Genomic DNA, 14,316 nt, shown 5'->3' with positions numbered 1-14,316 from the left:
ACAGCTTCTTCCCCACAGCTGTCAGACTCCTGAACTCTGCCTCCTGACATCTGACCCACGTTAAACTCATGGACTGAACATACACACACCCACAATGGACAACTGTACCCTCAAACACACAATAATAACATGGACTGAACCACCACTCACAACCACTAGCACTTTATATAGCCTCTGTAGAAACTATCTACACCCTCACTTATCTTAACTGCACTACTGTATAGCTCTGTGTAAATAATCATTCTGTACATTCGATAATCTTTAATCCTAAAACTGTTTACAACTTGCATAGTTCCCATTTCTGTATAGCTGTATATCTCAGATTCCGTAAAGTTATTTATTTCATATTTTGTATAGTTTTTCATATTTATATCCTGTTCATAGCCTGTACATAGCTTGTACTCACTACAGCCTGTACATACTTATAGTTATAAAATATTCACAACATACTTCATACCGTGTACATTATAACATACCATAATAGACCCATTTCTGTAATATACTCACATATCTATATTATTGCTAATATATATTGTAATATATCTATATCACTAAAGCACTTCTGGATGGATGCAAACTGCATTTCGTTGCCCTGTACCTGTGCATGTGCAATGACAATAAAGTTGAATTCTATTCTATTCTATTCTATTCTAGTGCTCATCCCAGTGCTGATGAAGTGGTTTGACAGACTGGTCTGTAGTCATAACATGTCCTTCATCCCTTCCACCTTTTATGCACACCAATTTGCTTGCATGGCTGGTAGGTCTACTGAGGACACATTTAAGAGCAAGGAGATTGTTGTGGATTTTGGAAAAAAAGAAAGCAGACATTAAACCACTTTACATCAATGGGGATTGGGTGGTATGGTGTCGGACTTTCGCTTCTGAGAGTTGACATCACCGAGGACCTGTCCTGGGGTGTGGACACAGCGGAGCTGACAATGAAGGCTGAGCAGAGACTTTATTTCTTGAGAGTCCTCAGGACAAAAACATCCCTCAAAAGCTGCTGATGTCCTTCTATCGATGTTCTGTTGAGAGCATCCTGTGCTGCTGCCTCTGTGTCTGGTTTTCCAGCTGCACAACAGTGCAGAGGAAACACTTCAGGGGATTGTAAAAACTGCCCAGGGAATCATCGACTGTTCTTTACCTTCCCTGAATGAACAGCTCTGTCTCAGGAAAGCAGGAAATATCATAAAAGACTCCTCACACCCCACTCATAATCTGTTCCAACTGCTGCCATCAGGCAAAAAATACAGCAGCATCAAAAGAAGGACAAATAGACTGAATATCAGTTTCTACCCTGTAGCTGTTAGTGCACTGAATGACTTAATTTTGCTGCAGTTTTTACAATGACAATAAAGATATCCAGTAAGCTGGACTTGTTCCGGTGGATGTTGGGCTCAGGGCAGACCCAGGAAACACTGGAGAGATTATATTTCTCGGGTTGCCTGAGAACACCTCAGTGCTGGAAGAGTTGACCAAGGAGCCTTGGTGTCTCTGCCTAGGCTGCTGCCCCAATCACCCGGCCCTGGATAAGCAGAAGAAATAGATAAGTGGGTGGATGAACACAGTCATAAGGAAGCTTTCCCAGAAGAGCTGAAACTGTTATGGTTTCGAAGGGTGGATTAGCATCATATTAAACCCTATTGATTAAGAATGAAATGTCACTTAAGATCATATGCATGTGAAAAAAACCCAAGAGAATACTTTACAATATAGTGTGCATACACGTGAAGGAAAACTCAAGAATCCAATTTTAAAATCTGGATCAAAATGAGGGAAACTGATCAAATCACAGAACCATTATAGTGACTTAACACTACACATGAAAGTAAACAAGTTTGGTATGAATTTATAAACACAGGCACATTAGTGAGGCAAAAATGAATCAAAATGACGCAGACCACAAGATAGTCTGAGCTGTACAAATGAAAGATGATTTGTCACAGAGTGAGTAACATGAGAGAGGTTAACATTTACACAAACAGAAGGCCAGATGGATCAGTCAGCAGCAATCAGCAGTAAGTGATGATGCCAAGTCATCTCATGCACATACATACACACCTACTCATTCACACTCATTCCATCAAAGCATACAGCACTTACACAAATCACACAATCACTCAGACACACAAACATGCACATAGCTTGTTACCATGCAATCATACACATCTGTTAGCTGACCTGCACTTGTTTTGATATTTTGGTGCATACCAATGTGCATTTGCTGCTGTCAGAGTGCTCTCATTTGTGAAGCAAATGGTCATTAAAAAAGCTGATGAGTGGTGTGATGAACGAGATTGTGCCTCGGAGTGATAAAATATTCCAGAGTAAGATAGTGTGTGTGTGTGTGTGTGTGTGTGAGTGTGTGCGGAGAAGCAAATCAGTGGGTCCTGAGAGGATAGAGTTTATGATCAAGTCCCAAGGTAATAAAGATTATATCAAACAAGAGTCTTATTTTTAGTATTATTTCTGACAATAGTGGTCACATGTGAGATCTGAATTATACCTGCATATTAGACAGAGCTTGGCTCTTTAATTGTGTGTAAGCTATGGGTAGGACATCTAGCCTCCAACTGAACGACACTTACCTGATGAACTCACCTGCCTGCCCACACTGCGCCATCTGTTACTCACACTTCACATCAATCATGTCGTGATAACATTTAAATTTACCATAATGAAGTACACAGCAGTGAGTACATCTCATTATAGTAGGTGCTATGATTACAGTTAAGGATCTAATTCCCTCACTGTTGTCTTCTTCAATGCTATGTGCCAACACAGTTCAGAGCAGCTACCTAAAGCCTACTCCCACAGAGGTCGACTGTGTTGTCAACAGTGTTACATCCTCACCACATGTGATTCTGGAAACTGGCTGCTCTGAAAAATAAAGCCTCGAATCAGAAATACTTGAATCCCTGGTGTAACTCTCAAACGTGCACATAAACCCATGAGGTGGAAATCAGGTGTCTCACTAATTCACAAGATGTTTTTGTTAACCATAATATTTTATTAAAGTGATTATGTTTGTATTAAATTTAAATTTTAACCATTAGAGAAAAAAATACTCATAACCATCTTAGAGAGGTACCATTACAAACACCTTTCAACACCACTGATGTTTATTTAGACTTTTTTTCTCCAGTTGATCTTTCTGAGCTAACTTACTTCCTCCGAAACATTAACGTGTCTTTTAGACCCCATCCCTACAAGACTGCTCAAAGAAGTTCTAACATTAATTACTGATTCAGACTTAAATTTGATTAATCGGTTAATCAAATTTAAGACTGATCTATTAATAGGCTGCATGCCACGCTGAAGTTAATTATGGAGTTCCACAGGGTTCAGTGCTAGGACCAGTTCTGTTTACATTATATATGCTTCCCTTAGGCAGCATCATTAGAAGACATAGCATACATTTACACTGCTATGCTGATGACACCCAGCTCTATCTGTCCATGAAGCCAGATAACACACACCAATTAGACATAAAGACCTGTAGGGTACACAAGTCTCAGCTTAGGACAGAGCTGTTCATCTATGGTCATGTGTTCTCCTGGAGTGAAACTCTTAGCACAGTTCTCGTTGAAGCGTGTCCAGATGTCGGAGATCGCCGCAAATTTGTCTGTTTTCACCCGTTCTGCCCGCGTGTCCCAGTCATCAAATTGAAGGTGTTGCATAATTGAAATGAATCTATCTCGGGGCAGTGCCAGTAATCTCTTTGATTACTGGCACCAGAAATCTTTCTGACCAGCAATCCACAATGGCACCAACAGGACACATGATTGCTCTTACAAACAGGATTGAAATGAATGCCATCAGTTCATGAACTGACAAATTCCAGTCCGGCTCTGTTCTGTGGGCTTGATGGACCGTGCGCTCTCTGATGGTCTGCAGCATTCCCACGTCTAACAAGCAAAGGAAGCTTTGGAGCACACTTGTAATCTTATGCTGTCGGAAGATAAACAAATAGAGAATGGTAAATTTACATGAACCTCACCCTAAATGGGTTTATATAAATATCATATGTAATATGGCAGTGACAAACCTTAGCAGACTCTGTGGGTCCAGCTTGCGAAGTGAAGCACGAACGATTTACTGCTGCACTGGGCTTTCCAATGTCCTCCTCTACCCACACAGTGCTGTCTTTTGCCGTGTGGCTCTGGCTGGGCTTCCCAGTACCACGGGGCCTCTTCCGTGGAGGCATGTTGGGTTCTTGTTCCGTCTCCTTTTCAGATTCTTCTGAGGAGGTATCAGTGGCCTGCTGGACAAATGAAACCTCTCCTCTATCAGAATCTGCTTCGTCCATTTCCTGAAGCAAGGCCAAAGCCTGTTGCGCGGAGAGGTTCTTCCTGCGTGGCAGTGATACGGAGGCCATCCTGATGTGCGTTCTCAGAAATGCGAACAAGAAATGATTCTCCCGCCTGGGTCGGTCTGCTTTTATGCACAGCACTGTGCTGTAGTCAAGCAATGCCACTTCCTCACATACAGAGTGACAATGGAACAATGGAAGATCTGTGCTGAGAGTCAAGGAAGGTGTGAATGTGTGTCTTTTATATTTGCAGGTCAGTCAATGTGTGGGATATTTTGTATAGGTACGGCAGGCATTTCTGAAAGTTGTAACACAGAGGTTTGGTCTGCCTTGGATCTGAGCAACTCTGAGTGAGCAAATGCAAATGTGCCAGGCCTCAAGGTTAATGGGTGGTTTGCACAACAAAAGCTGGAGGAGAAATGAACTGAAGACCTGTGAAAATCTCAGCAGGGGTGATTAACACCTCGGGACTTGCACCAGAAAATAAAAAAGCCAGTAATTCTAGGGGGTGTTGGGTTTAGGGAAGTTATGCAAATTTGCGCAGGTTAGTAAATCTAGTGATAAAATGGATAATATTGTACCTGCCCCTAAAAATCTTAGTGTCATGTTTAGTGCAGGAACAAACTACAAAAACAGGATTTTCAAAGGACACAATGAAAGGAGAGAAAGTCAGAGTGATTATGAATTTTGACGGATGGCCACCCCTCCCTGAGCCTGATTGTGCCGGAGGTTTCTTCCTCCTAAAAGGGAGTTTTTCCTCCCACTGTCACCAAAGCTTGTAGGGATCATATGATTGTTGGGGGACCTGGAAGCCTTCATCAGACTGCAAAGTGCTGGTCAGCAGTCTGGAGCATGGCATTTTAGGCTGTCTACAGATGCACTGCTAGCATACAGAGGGAAATTCAAACGCTCACTCCTGGACTTGAAACAAAGGTGGTTCATGTCCCAGTGAAGCTTTAAACTGTGACAGCCCTGTGGCAGTGAAGATTAATGAGTTTCATGCCTACGTGACCCAGGGATGGTGGGAGTTCCAGGAGGGATAGAGGCAGTGGTATAACAAGCTGCTTTGGGTTTCTACAAAGCTCCTTCTGTTGGTCCACTGCACTCTGGATCGAATCATAAGGACAAACTGATTTAAGTCCCTAAAGCTTCACAGAACACCCTCCAAACACAAGATGGTGTATAATCTCTGAGGGGATGACTGGAACTGGGATACATGTACCAGTAGATGAGCAGATTCAGCTGAGAGGAATTTGGGCTATGAAATAAACTGGTTTAGAGAACCAGTTAAGACTACTGAATTGCTTTCAGAAGAGGTTAAACCAGAACTAGTCTTACTTCTGGCACAAAATGCCTGGACATGCTCTTGGGCATTTGTTTCTAAGGTGGGTCCCAGAAAAGGTATGTTTCACCAGGGCGATGGTGTGACTTACCTCAGGCTGGTAGATAAGGGAGAGTAAATGACAAATAATGCGTCAAACACAATTTTGTAAGCAGGTCTTAATATTTCAGCAAATAACATGACTGTCATGGTCCTGAGTCAGTGACTCAGTGTTGTCTGCTTTGTATTATTAATCTGTGATTTCATGATGTATCTTTGTTAGTTCTTAGGTTTTGGTTCTGTGTTGGTATTATGCCTCTAAGTTCAGTCTATGTATTTCCTGTTTTATTGTGAAGGTTGCGTCAGGTCAATTAGGTTCAGCTGTGTCTCCCTCCTGTTTGCCACTCCGCGTCGCCCTCTGTGTGTACTTATAGTGTGTGTCCTCTTGTGCTCATCGCTGGATCGTCTGTGTTTTTTCCCTGTGTCATTCAGTGCCGTCCCAGTATAGGTTCCTTTGGTTCTGTTTCTTGCCTGTTACGCTTCTGTTTGTTTCACTTACCGGTTAAATAAAGCTCACACGGATCAGAAGCTGCCTGCATCTTGGGTCCTACCTGTCCACACGTCTGCCACGGCAGGTGTGACAATGACATTCCAGTCAAGAAGGTAATTCTGTTGGGTGTATCAGCACAAAATGTACAAATTTCTATTTAACATTCATGCATATTCACACAAACATGGATATATCAGGCAGCAAGTTGGGGTTCAGTATCTTACCAAAACCTGGAACTAACCAGCATTCCAATTAGTAGATGAACCTGCTTTACCATCTGAGCTACAGCCAGCCCACTAGGTGAAGTGTAGTGGTTCTTACGGAAATTATAACTTGTATTTTTGTGTCCAGCTTAAACCATTTTTCCTCATAGACTGACACCTTGGTCCAGTTCCAAGTAGCAGGTATGGCCAACAACTGTGAGTTTGTTAAGATGAGATAAGGGAAACTGTTACAAAAAGAAAGTTACCTTCAACTCTGAGTCAGCTCGATTCATTCCCTTATTCATGAAGTCACTGTTCAAGCAGAGAAATTATTTTAGTTCATTTAATCCCAGTTTAAATTTATTTTGTACTTAGCATGAGCACTTTTATAATTATATATAGGATGGAACCAGCAATAACATCACAGATGTATCAGCTAAGAGTAACATTTGTGTAGTTTCCATCTTTCCAACTCTCCCTCTGTGGACATGAATGTGGTAGGTCAGTTTCCTTGTACTGTAAACATTTACTGTATGTTACACACTGATCAATAATCAGTCGTTTGTTATATTAGAAAAAGTCACACTGACGGTAAAATGTCTGTCAAAGGTGGATCTTGGAAAATATTTAAATATTGGAGCGAAGATGAGTTGAAAATGACTTTAAGACTCTAAAAATGAACCAAATGAGTTTAAAGTAACATTGCAGACAGTGTTGTGAAACCGCAGCATATCTGTAACTGATAATCAGTCTCAGTGGGTCAAACTATCTTGAATAGCACCAAATCAACAACAGCAATTGCCTCAGGATGCTTTATATTGTAAAGACCTTATAATGTTCATATATTGTCTGTTTTTATATTGTTGTGCTTGACATCAACCGGAACCAAATTCCTTGTATGTGTTTGCGCGTATACTTGGCCAATAAGTGTGGTTCTGATTATGATAATACAGAGTTGGCTTAATAAATGTGCAGTGTTTCCAACGAGGATGTTAGTGACAGCGAGTTAAACCACAAATGAAGACCCCGGAGTTCAGTTGCAGCTTGTTTAACGGTTTCCATGAACATGTGGTGAAAACTGAAATGACAGAAAATAAACTCCATCTCAACAGGTCGAAGCATGTTTACATCAGTAGAGTGAATTACTCTCACTAAAACATTCATGTCAGCAAAATATACATTAATATCCAAACCTCTCTGTCATAGACAGTAACTTATGGCGTTCCAGCCTGATCATTCAGAGTAGATCTGATTTCCATACTGCCTTTAGCATGTGCAGCTTGTTCCTCAGCAAAAAACCGAGCCGCCGGAACAGGAAATACATTTTAGCGATATTTTCTATTTAACAAAAACGTATGTAAAGCACGAATTATTCATTTTAACAACATGTATTTATATTTTTTATTGACCAATATTTTTAGAATTCTTTATTTTAAACGTATGAACTTATGCATTCAGAAAATGCCTTAGGGCAACACAAAATGCGTTTGAATGTTTACCCAACTCTGACACCAATGTTGTCACGACTCTGAAGAGTCGTATCCGTTCCTTCATGTCACGGTCAGAAAACAAAAGAATGATATAAGCCCACAAACCAAGCAAAACAATCTGGATTGGCCAACACGAGCTCAGGCTGAAGGGAATCAGTTGGTGGAACTGGGTGAGCAGTTCTGTATAACACAGGCCACAGATGAATGTGATTTAATTCTTCTTGAGAAGCGTTATTATCATGGGTATCTGAATCTTGTAGTTAAAGGAAACAAAGCACTGCAGTGCATTAACTGATTGCAACCATATATAATTAAAGAGCGGGAAGGAGACGAGGTAAAATCCATGGTGGCTCGAGGGGGGACTTGGATACGCACAGGCCCTGCTAATGAAAGGACATTTATCATGCTTAAAGCAGTGATGGACGCTGGCACAACTGTCCCTCCCCGTGGAGGTAAGACTCCCGTACAAGCCTTTTTCATGAAGACAGGTAAGGAGAAAAAGGGAGGGAGCAAGGGCGAGGGAAATTGTGCGAGCCGTCCCTCATCACAGCAATAATTACCCCTCCACAATCCAAGACACACATCAGGGGTGGGGCAGCACAGACCACTTGTGTTTCAATGGCATCATTAGAGACACACACGTATATACATGCTCGTAAAGCTAAAAGAGTGCATGCAGGGATGGAGGCGTGTCTTTGCTTGATGTTTCTGCAGAAATCTGTGGTATTTGTGGCAGATGATTGTAGATGCTTGTCTTGAAAAAGCATTTTATTCTGGTTTATCGTCTAGTTTCCATGAAAACAGATGTTATTACATTCACCAGTGTGTGTCTGCAGTAGGGCTGACCAAGAGGGTGTATTTGGGTCTTTTTGGTTTGAATACAACAACTTGTTTGTGTTATTCAGAAGCAGAAGGCCTAAAGTGGCGGTGACTGGGTGGTGGGACCTTCTGTGTGCTGTGATTATGCACTGTTGGTTTGAGCTGCACCACAGTGTGAGTGTGTGTGAAGGTGAATCACCCACCGGTAATTTTACAGTACAACAGATTCATCGGCTCTTTTATGTGGCGTTTTAAACAGTTGTTAAAAAAATAGTTATTACATTGAACCCCGTCTCTGTCCTAAGTATAACGGACCTTAGTGCTTTCAACTCTGTATTCTCTGGGTGAAATTCCCAGGGTGGTTGTTGGGTTTTCATTAAATTGTAAAAGCTTTGAGCTTCCAGTTGCCACTGCCATTTTACTGCGTGCATGTGACACCATTGGTTCTTTGCTCTTTTCCGTATTTACTTTCCACCACACTTGTTTTATTAAATCTTACTTACAGTTAGAAACCTTGGCATTGTTTCTGCAGTCTCTGCAACCCTATTGGAGCAATACACAAAACAGATTCTCTCCATTATGACATGGGCATTCAATGAGGTGGACGTCAGTTATAAAATGTACATCATCCTCTTCACACCATTATGAAGCCTCATACAGCTTTCCCTCATGCACTGTGGATGGATGGCGTCACTCTGGAACTGCCCACTCCCTTCACAATACAAATGTTGTATTATAGGATGACAGTGATCGGTGCAAAGTTGCAAATGAATGTCGTATTTAGCTTAACTGGATGAGGGAGCGTCTTCACAGCATATCATATAGAACAACTATAGCTCACCAACAAAGTGTCATTTAGTCATTCAGCCTAATCTGCATTCAACACACTCCTTATAAAGTCATGCCAGCGTTCTTTACAATTCTCTCTTTCCAGTATCTGTCACTGTCTCACAAACCTTTAATGACGTGTGGAGATGTTGGCTCAGAAAATGAAGGAGCACCGAGGCAATATATGTTTTCAGATTTGGACCTGAGATGTATTATTCACAGGTTTTGCTGTAGGTTTTAAGATATTGCAGTTTATCTTAATATCAGGTCGCCTCAACTTCATTACCCTCCTGCATTCAGATGTGATATCTTTTAAAGTTGAGCTACTTCTGCACAAGAACAGTCCTTTTACTTGAGATTGAAGATTGGAGTGCACCTTGTCATGCGTATCTTTGGACTGTGGGAGGAAGCCAGAGCATCAAGAGATGGTAGGTGTTTTTTGTTCTTGTTTTGTTGGTGTTTTTCTCTTCCACACATGGATTTAGAAAAGGAATGATTGCATAAAAGCAGGGCTATACTCTGTTAATCTAGTAAGTGCAGTCACATCACTTTATGCTCAATTCAGCCATTCATTATGAGCATTTAAGGCAAACTCATTGTTCAGTGAACGTGCTCTTTCAGGATACGGTTCAGGTGGCAGTAGAAACATCTCCATGTGTTTTCCCTCTAGCTGAGGAGCTGTTACAGTATGGTTCAGCTCATTAATGTGTCTCCCTGGGTATTAACTGCCTATGGAGATCCATTATCTTACCAATGAGATGTGTTTGCATGAATGCAAGGTCTTCCCGTATGCACACCTGAGTCAGACATGTCAGCACATTCCCAGGAAAGATGGTGTGATTCTACATGATGACATAAGGTTAGCGGAGAAAAAGTAATCAGTGTATACAAAAACAATGCCAGTACAGAGTGTCTGACAGCTTTAAAATAAGGTCTTCAACGCCGTGTCTATGCATTTAAACTAATAAAATGTGGCCCATACATGTCTAAAGTAATGTGCACATATTTTTTATGTTTCAGCTGTTTGCTTTGAAGAGGAGCTACGTTCTGTGTCAGGTTTTAGAAACGTGTATCTTCTATTACTAACTGAATAAGATGTAGAAGAGAAATCTAGATGGTCTGTGTTAACATTCTTACTGTTGGTTTGTGAAGCTTCATTCAGATGGGATTAACATCAAGGCCTATAGTTAGTTAAATATTCCATGTGGTCTAATTCCAGAAGGAATTTTAAATTTAATGAACTTACAGGATCTTTTCTGCAACAGACACATAAAGCATAAAGCATAAAGCAAAGAAACAAGAATGTTTAGAAAGAGTAAAACTGAGCTTCAGAACGTTAGAGTTACACACCAGAATATTACTGACCATGCTTGGTGTCATTTTTGTCAGCACAACATCACATACAGTGTTAAAGGTATTTATTTTTGATTTTTGACGTACTGTATTAACACAATGGAACTACAATCACATCAAACATGAAATCTGAGGAGGAAAAGAACTTTATTTAATTCTTTTGTCATACACATGCTCAATGCAGCAAGAGAGACAGAGGAACAGGGGAATAAGACATACAATATAATATAATACATAACAATAAGAATACTAGTATACAGTAATGTACAGTAGGTAGGATAGTAAAAATATAATATCAAATAACTCTAACAAAGTAACAAAATAAGTATATCCTGAAAAATCAATAGCTTAGCTACCAGTGCAGCATAGTGCCATAATACTGTGCAAATGAATAAAAGAGAGTAGCATCATATGATCGGGAGATGAAACAAACATTTGATGAAAAACTGTTGGGTGATATTGCACAGTCTGAATGGGAACCAAATAACTTTGTTATTAATCCTCAGGAAAAGCGAGGAAGAGCTGTAGATTGTTTTTACTGTGAGAAGCATAAACATCTTTAACGTGTCATTTTTATAATTTGAAATGCAAATAAAAAATGTAAATTTCCAAAATGTATAAATTTCACAGAGAAAGTTTTGTACAACTATTTCAATAAAAATGCAGACAGAGCCTCAGTTTTCTGTACAGTTATTTAAGACTGTTTACTTACAGAATAATCAGGTGTCACAATATAAATTTTACTTGTCACATACACAGTACAACATATAGTGAACATGCAGTGTCCTGAACTACAGACAGGCTGCAGATGTAGCCGCGCCACATCAGGGCTTGTTTTCTGGATACCAGGTAGGAATTGAACTTACAACCCCTACTCCAGAGATGGGTAGTCTTACCACTACACTATCCAGCTGCAATAAGCCGTCAAACAAATGTTTTTTGTGCAACTCCAAAAAATAAAAAAGATTCGGTCCACCACAATACAGAGGAGCATATCACAGGCCTGACAGCTGCAGGGTGTATCACTCCTGTTTTCCAACGTGAGACAACATTGTGCATAGTGTAGTCGGATGGTAACAAAGAGAGGGAAGGTAGTCAGAACTGAGGGGATCGAACTACCAAAAGGCAACATAGAGGACAGCTACAAGTACCTGGGGATCCCACAGGCAAATGGGAACCACAAAGGGCTGCTAGGAAAGCTGCAACCACCAAGTACCTGCAGAGGGTCAGGCAAGTCCTGAGGAGTCAGCTGAACGGTAAGAACAAGACAACACCTACGCCCAGCCCATCATCAGGTACCCTGCTGGGATTAAGCTGGCCAAAGGAGGAGATAGAAGCCACTGACATCAAGACGAGGAAGCTCCTGACCGTGCATGGAGGGTTTCACACCAAGTCCAGCAACCTGAGGCTGAGATATCAAACATCCACAAGTACATCAAGAAGATGGCCCCAACTAACCGCATGCTCAGTGAATACCTCAGGCAACAGAAACCCAAGAATGAGGAGGAAGAGAAGGAACCATCATGGAAGGACAGGCCCCTGCACGGTATGTACCACCGGCAGATAGAGGAGGTGGCTGGTATCCAGAAATCCTACCAGTGGCTGGACGAAACCGGACTGAAAGACAGCACAGAGGCACTAATCATGGCAGCACAGGAACAAGCTCTGAGCACAAGATCCATAGAGGCTGGGGTCTATCACACCAGGCAAGACCCCAGGTGCAGGCTGTGTAAAGATGCCCCAGAGACAATCCAGCACATAACAGCAGGGTGCAAGATGCTAGCAGGCAGGGCATACATGGAACGCCATAACCAAGTGGCCGGCATAGTATACAGGAACATCTGTGCCGAATATAACCTGGAAGTCCCGAGGTCAAAATGGGAGACGCCCCCAAGGGTGGTGGAGAATGACTGAGCTAAGATCCTGTGGGACTTCCAGATACAGATGGACAAAATGGTGGCGGCTAACCAACCGGACATAGCAGTGGTAGACAAACAGAAGAAGACGGCCGTAGTGATCGATGCACCCAATGACAGCATCAGGAAGAAGGAACACGAGAAGCTGGAGAAATACCAAGGACTCAGAGAAGAGCTGGAGAAGATGTGGAGGGTGAAGTGGTGATCGGCAGTGACTCTCAAGCTAGGCGCTAGGCATTCCACAAATGAACTCTGACAGGCACACCTGTGAGGTAAAAACCATTTCAGGTGACTACATCATCAAGTCACTGAGAGAAAGCCAAGGGTTAGCAGCGCTGTCAGCCAGTGGTGGTCCTAGCCTGTTTGGCACCCCGGGTGAACGCTCCCTCTCGTTTCTCCTCCTCTTCTTTTCTTTTTTCTAAACTGAGCACCTGATGACTTTGAACTTTTCTTTTCCATCTTCCATTGGTTTTAATTTTGCACTCCAGTATGAACACAAATCCCCCAACCCGAGGATCACCACAACATAACACACCTACACCATAGTTCACAGATTCACTTTGTCTAAGCTGTATTTCTGGGATTTCGCACAACCCAGGATTCAAATCATGAATACATAATGAATACATAATGAGCTTGGATTTACATCATTATAGGCTGCTGCCCCCGTGACCCGGCCTCGGATAAAGCGGATGAGGACGGATGGATAAATGAAATGTGCTCTATTTTGAAGCAGCAGGTCTTCCTCCCCTTTCGACGGGTTGTGTGTGAGACTTTAAATCATCAAACTGTAAATTATAAATTTTAAATTGTTATTGATCCCTTTACCCCGAGTCTTAAAGTGTATATTTATTTTCTTACTCTTCTTATATTTATTGTTTGTTTACTTGCACTGGTCAAAGGAGCTTGCAAAGAAAAGCGTCTGGACTTCTTTAAGTTGCTTGAAGATGTTTCACCTCTCATCCGAGAAGCTTCTTCAGTTCTAAGGTCAAATGGTGGAGAGTCCCAGATTTAAACCTAGTGGGAGTTTCCCCCCACAGAGGGACAAAAGGACCCCTGATGATCCTCTAATTGCCTGAGCCAAGGTGTGAAACTGGGTGTGGGTCCCAATCAGCCAGAGTTACCCTGGCTGATTGGGACCCACACCCAGTTTCACTTTTCGCGTATAGAATTTCGAAAGAACATCGGTGCAAATTATAAGTCTGTATCATGATGTCTGGTGTTTTCGTGTTTGTTGGTTTGTTTTTATTTTCTTTTATTTTGGGGGTGGGTTATTAGACGCTGCTCCAGCCAGAGAATCCCCCGCCGCCACCCCGCCCTCTCCTTCCTCTGCCGCAAGCAGCAGGCGCATCTCGCAAACGGAGGGTGCCCTTACTCCCAGAAAATGGGCGATAGAAAACCGATCGGTGTCTATGCCATTCCCAGTATGCGCTGGCATGACGTTGGGGCAGCATGAGTACGAGTAATTTTTTTTTTTTTTTTGCCGATGCCCGCCCGTGTCGCCCGTATCAAGAACCGCTAC

This window comes from Simochromis diagramma, unplaced genomic scaffold (genome assembly GCF_900408965.1).
Source record: "Simochromis diagramma unplaced genomic scaffold, fSimDia1.1 OVJJ01000585.1, whole genome shotgun sequence".
NCBI classification, from domain to species: domain Eukaryota; kingdom Metazoa; phylum Chordata; class Actinopteri; order Cichliformes; family Cichlidae; genus Simochromis; species Simochromis diagramma.
Note: the sequence above shows the minus strand (reverse complement) of the source record.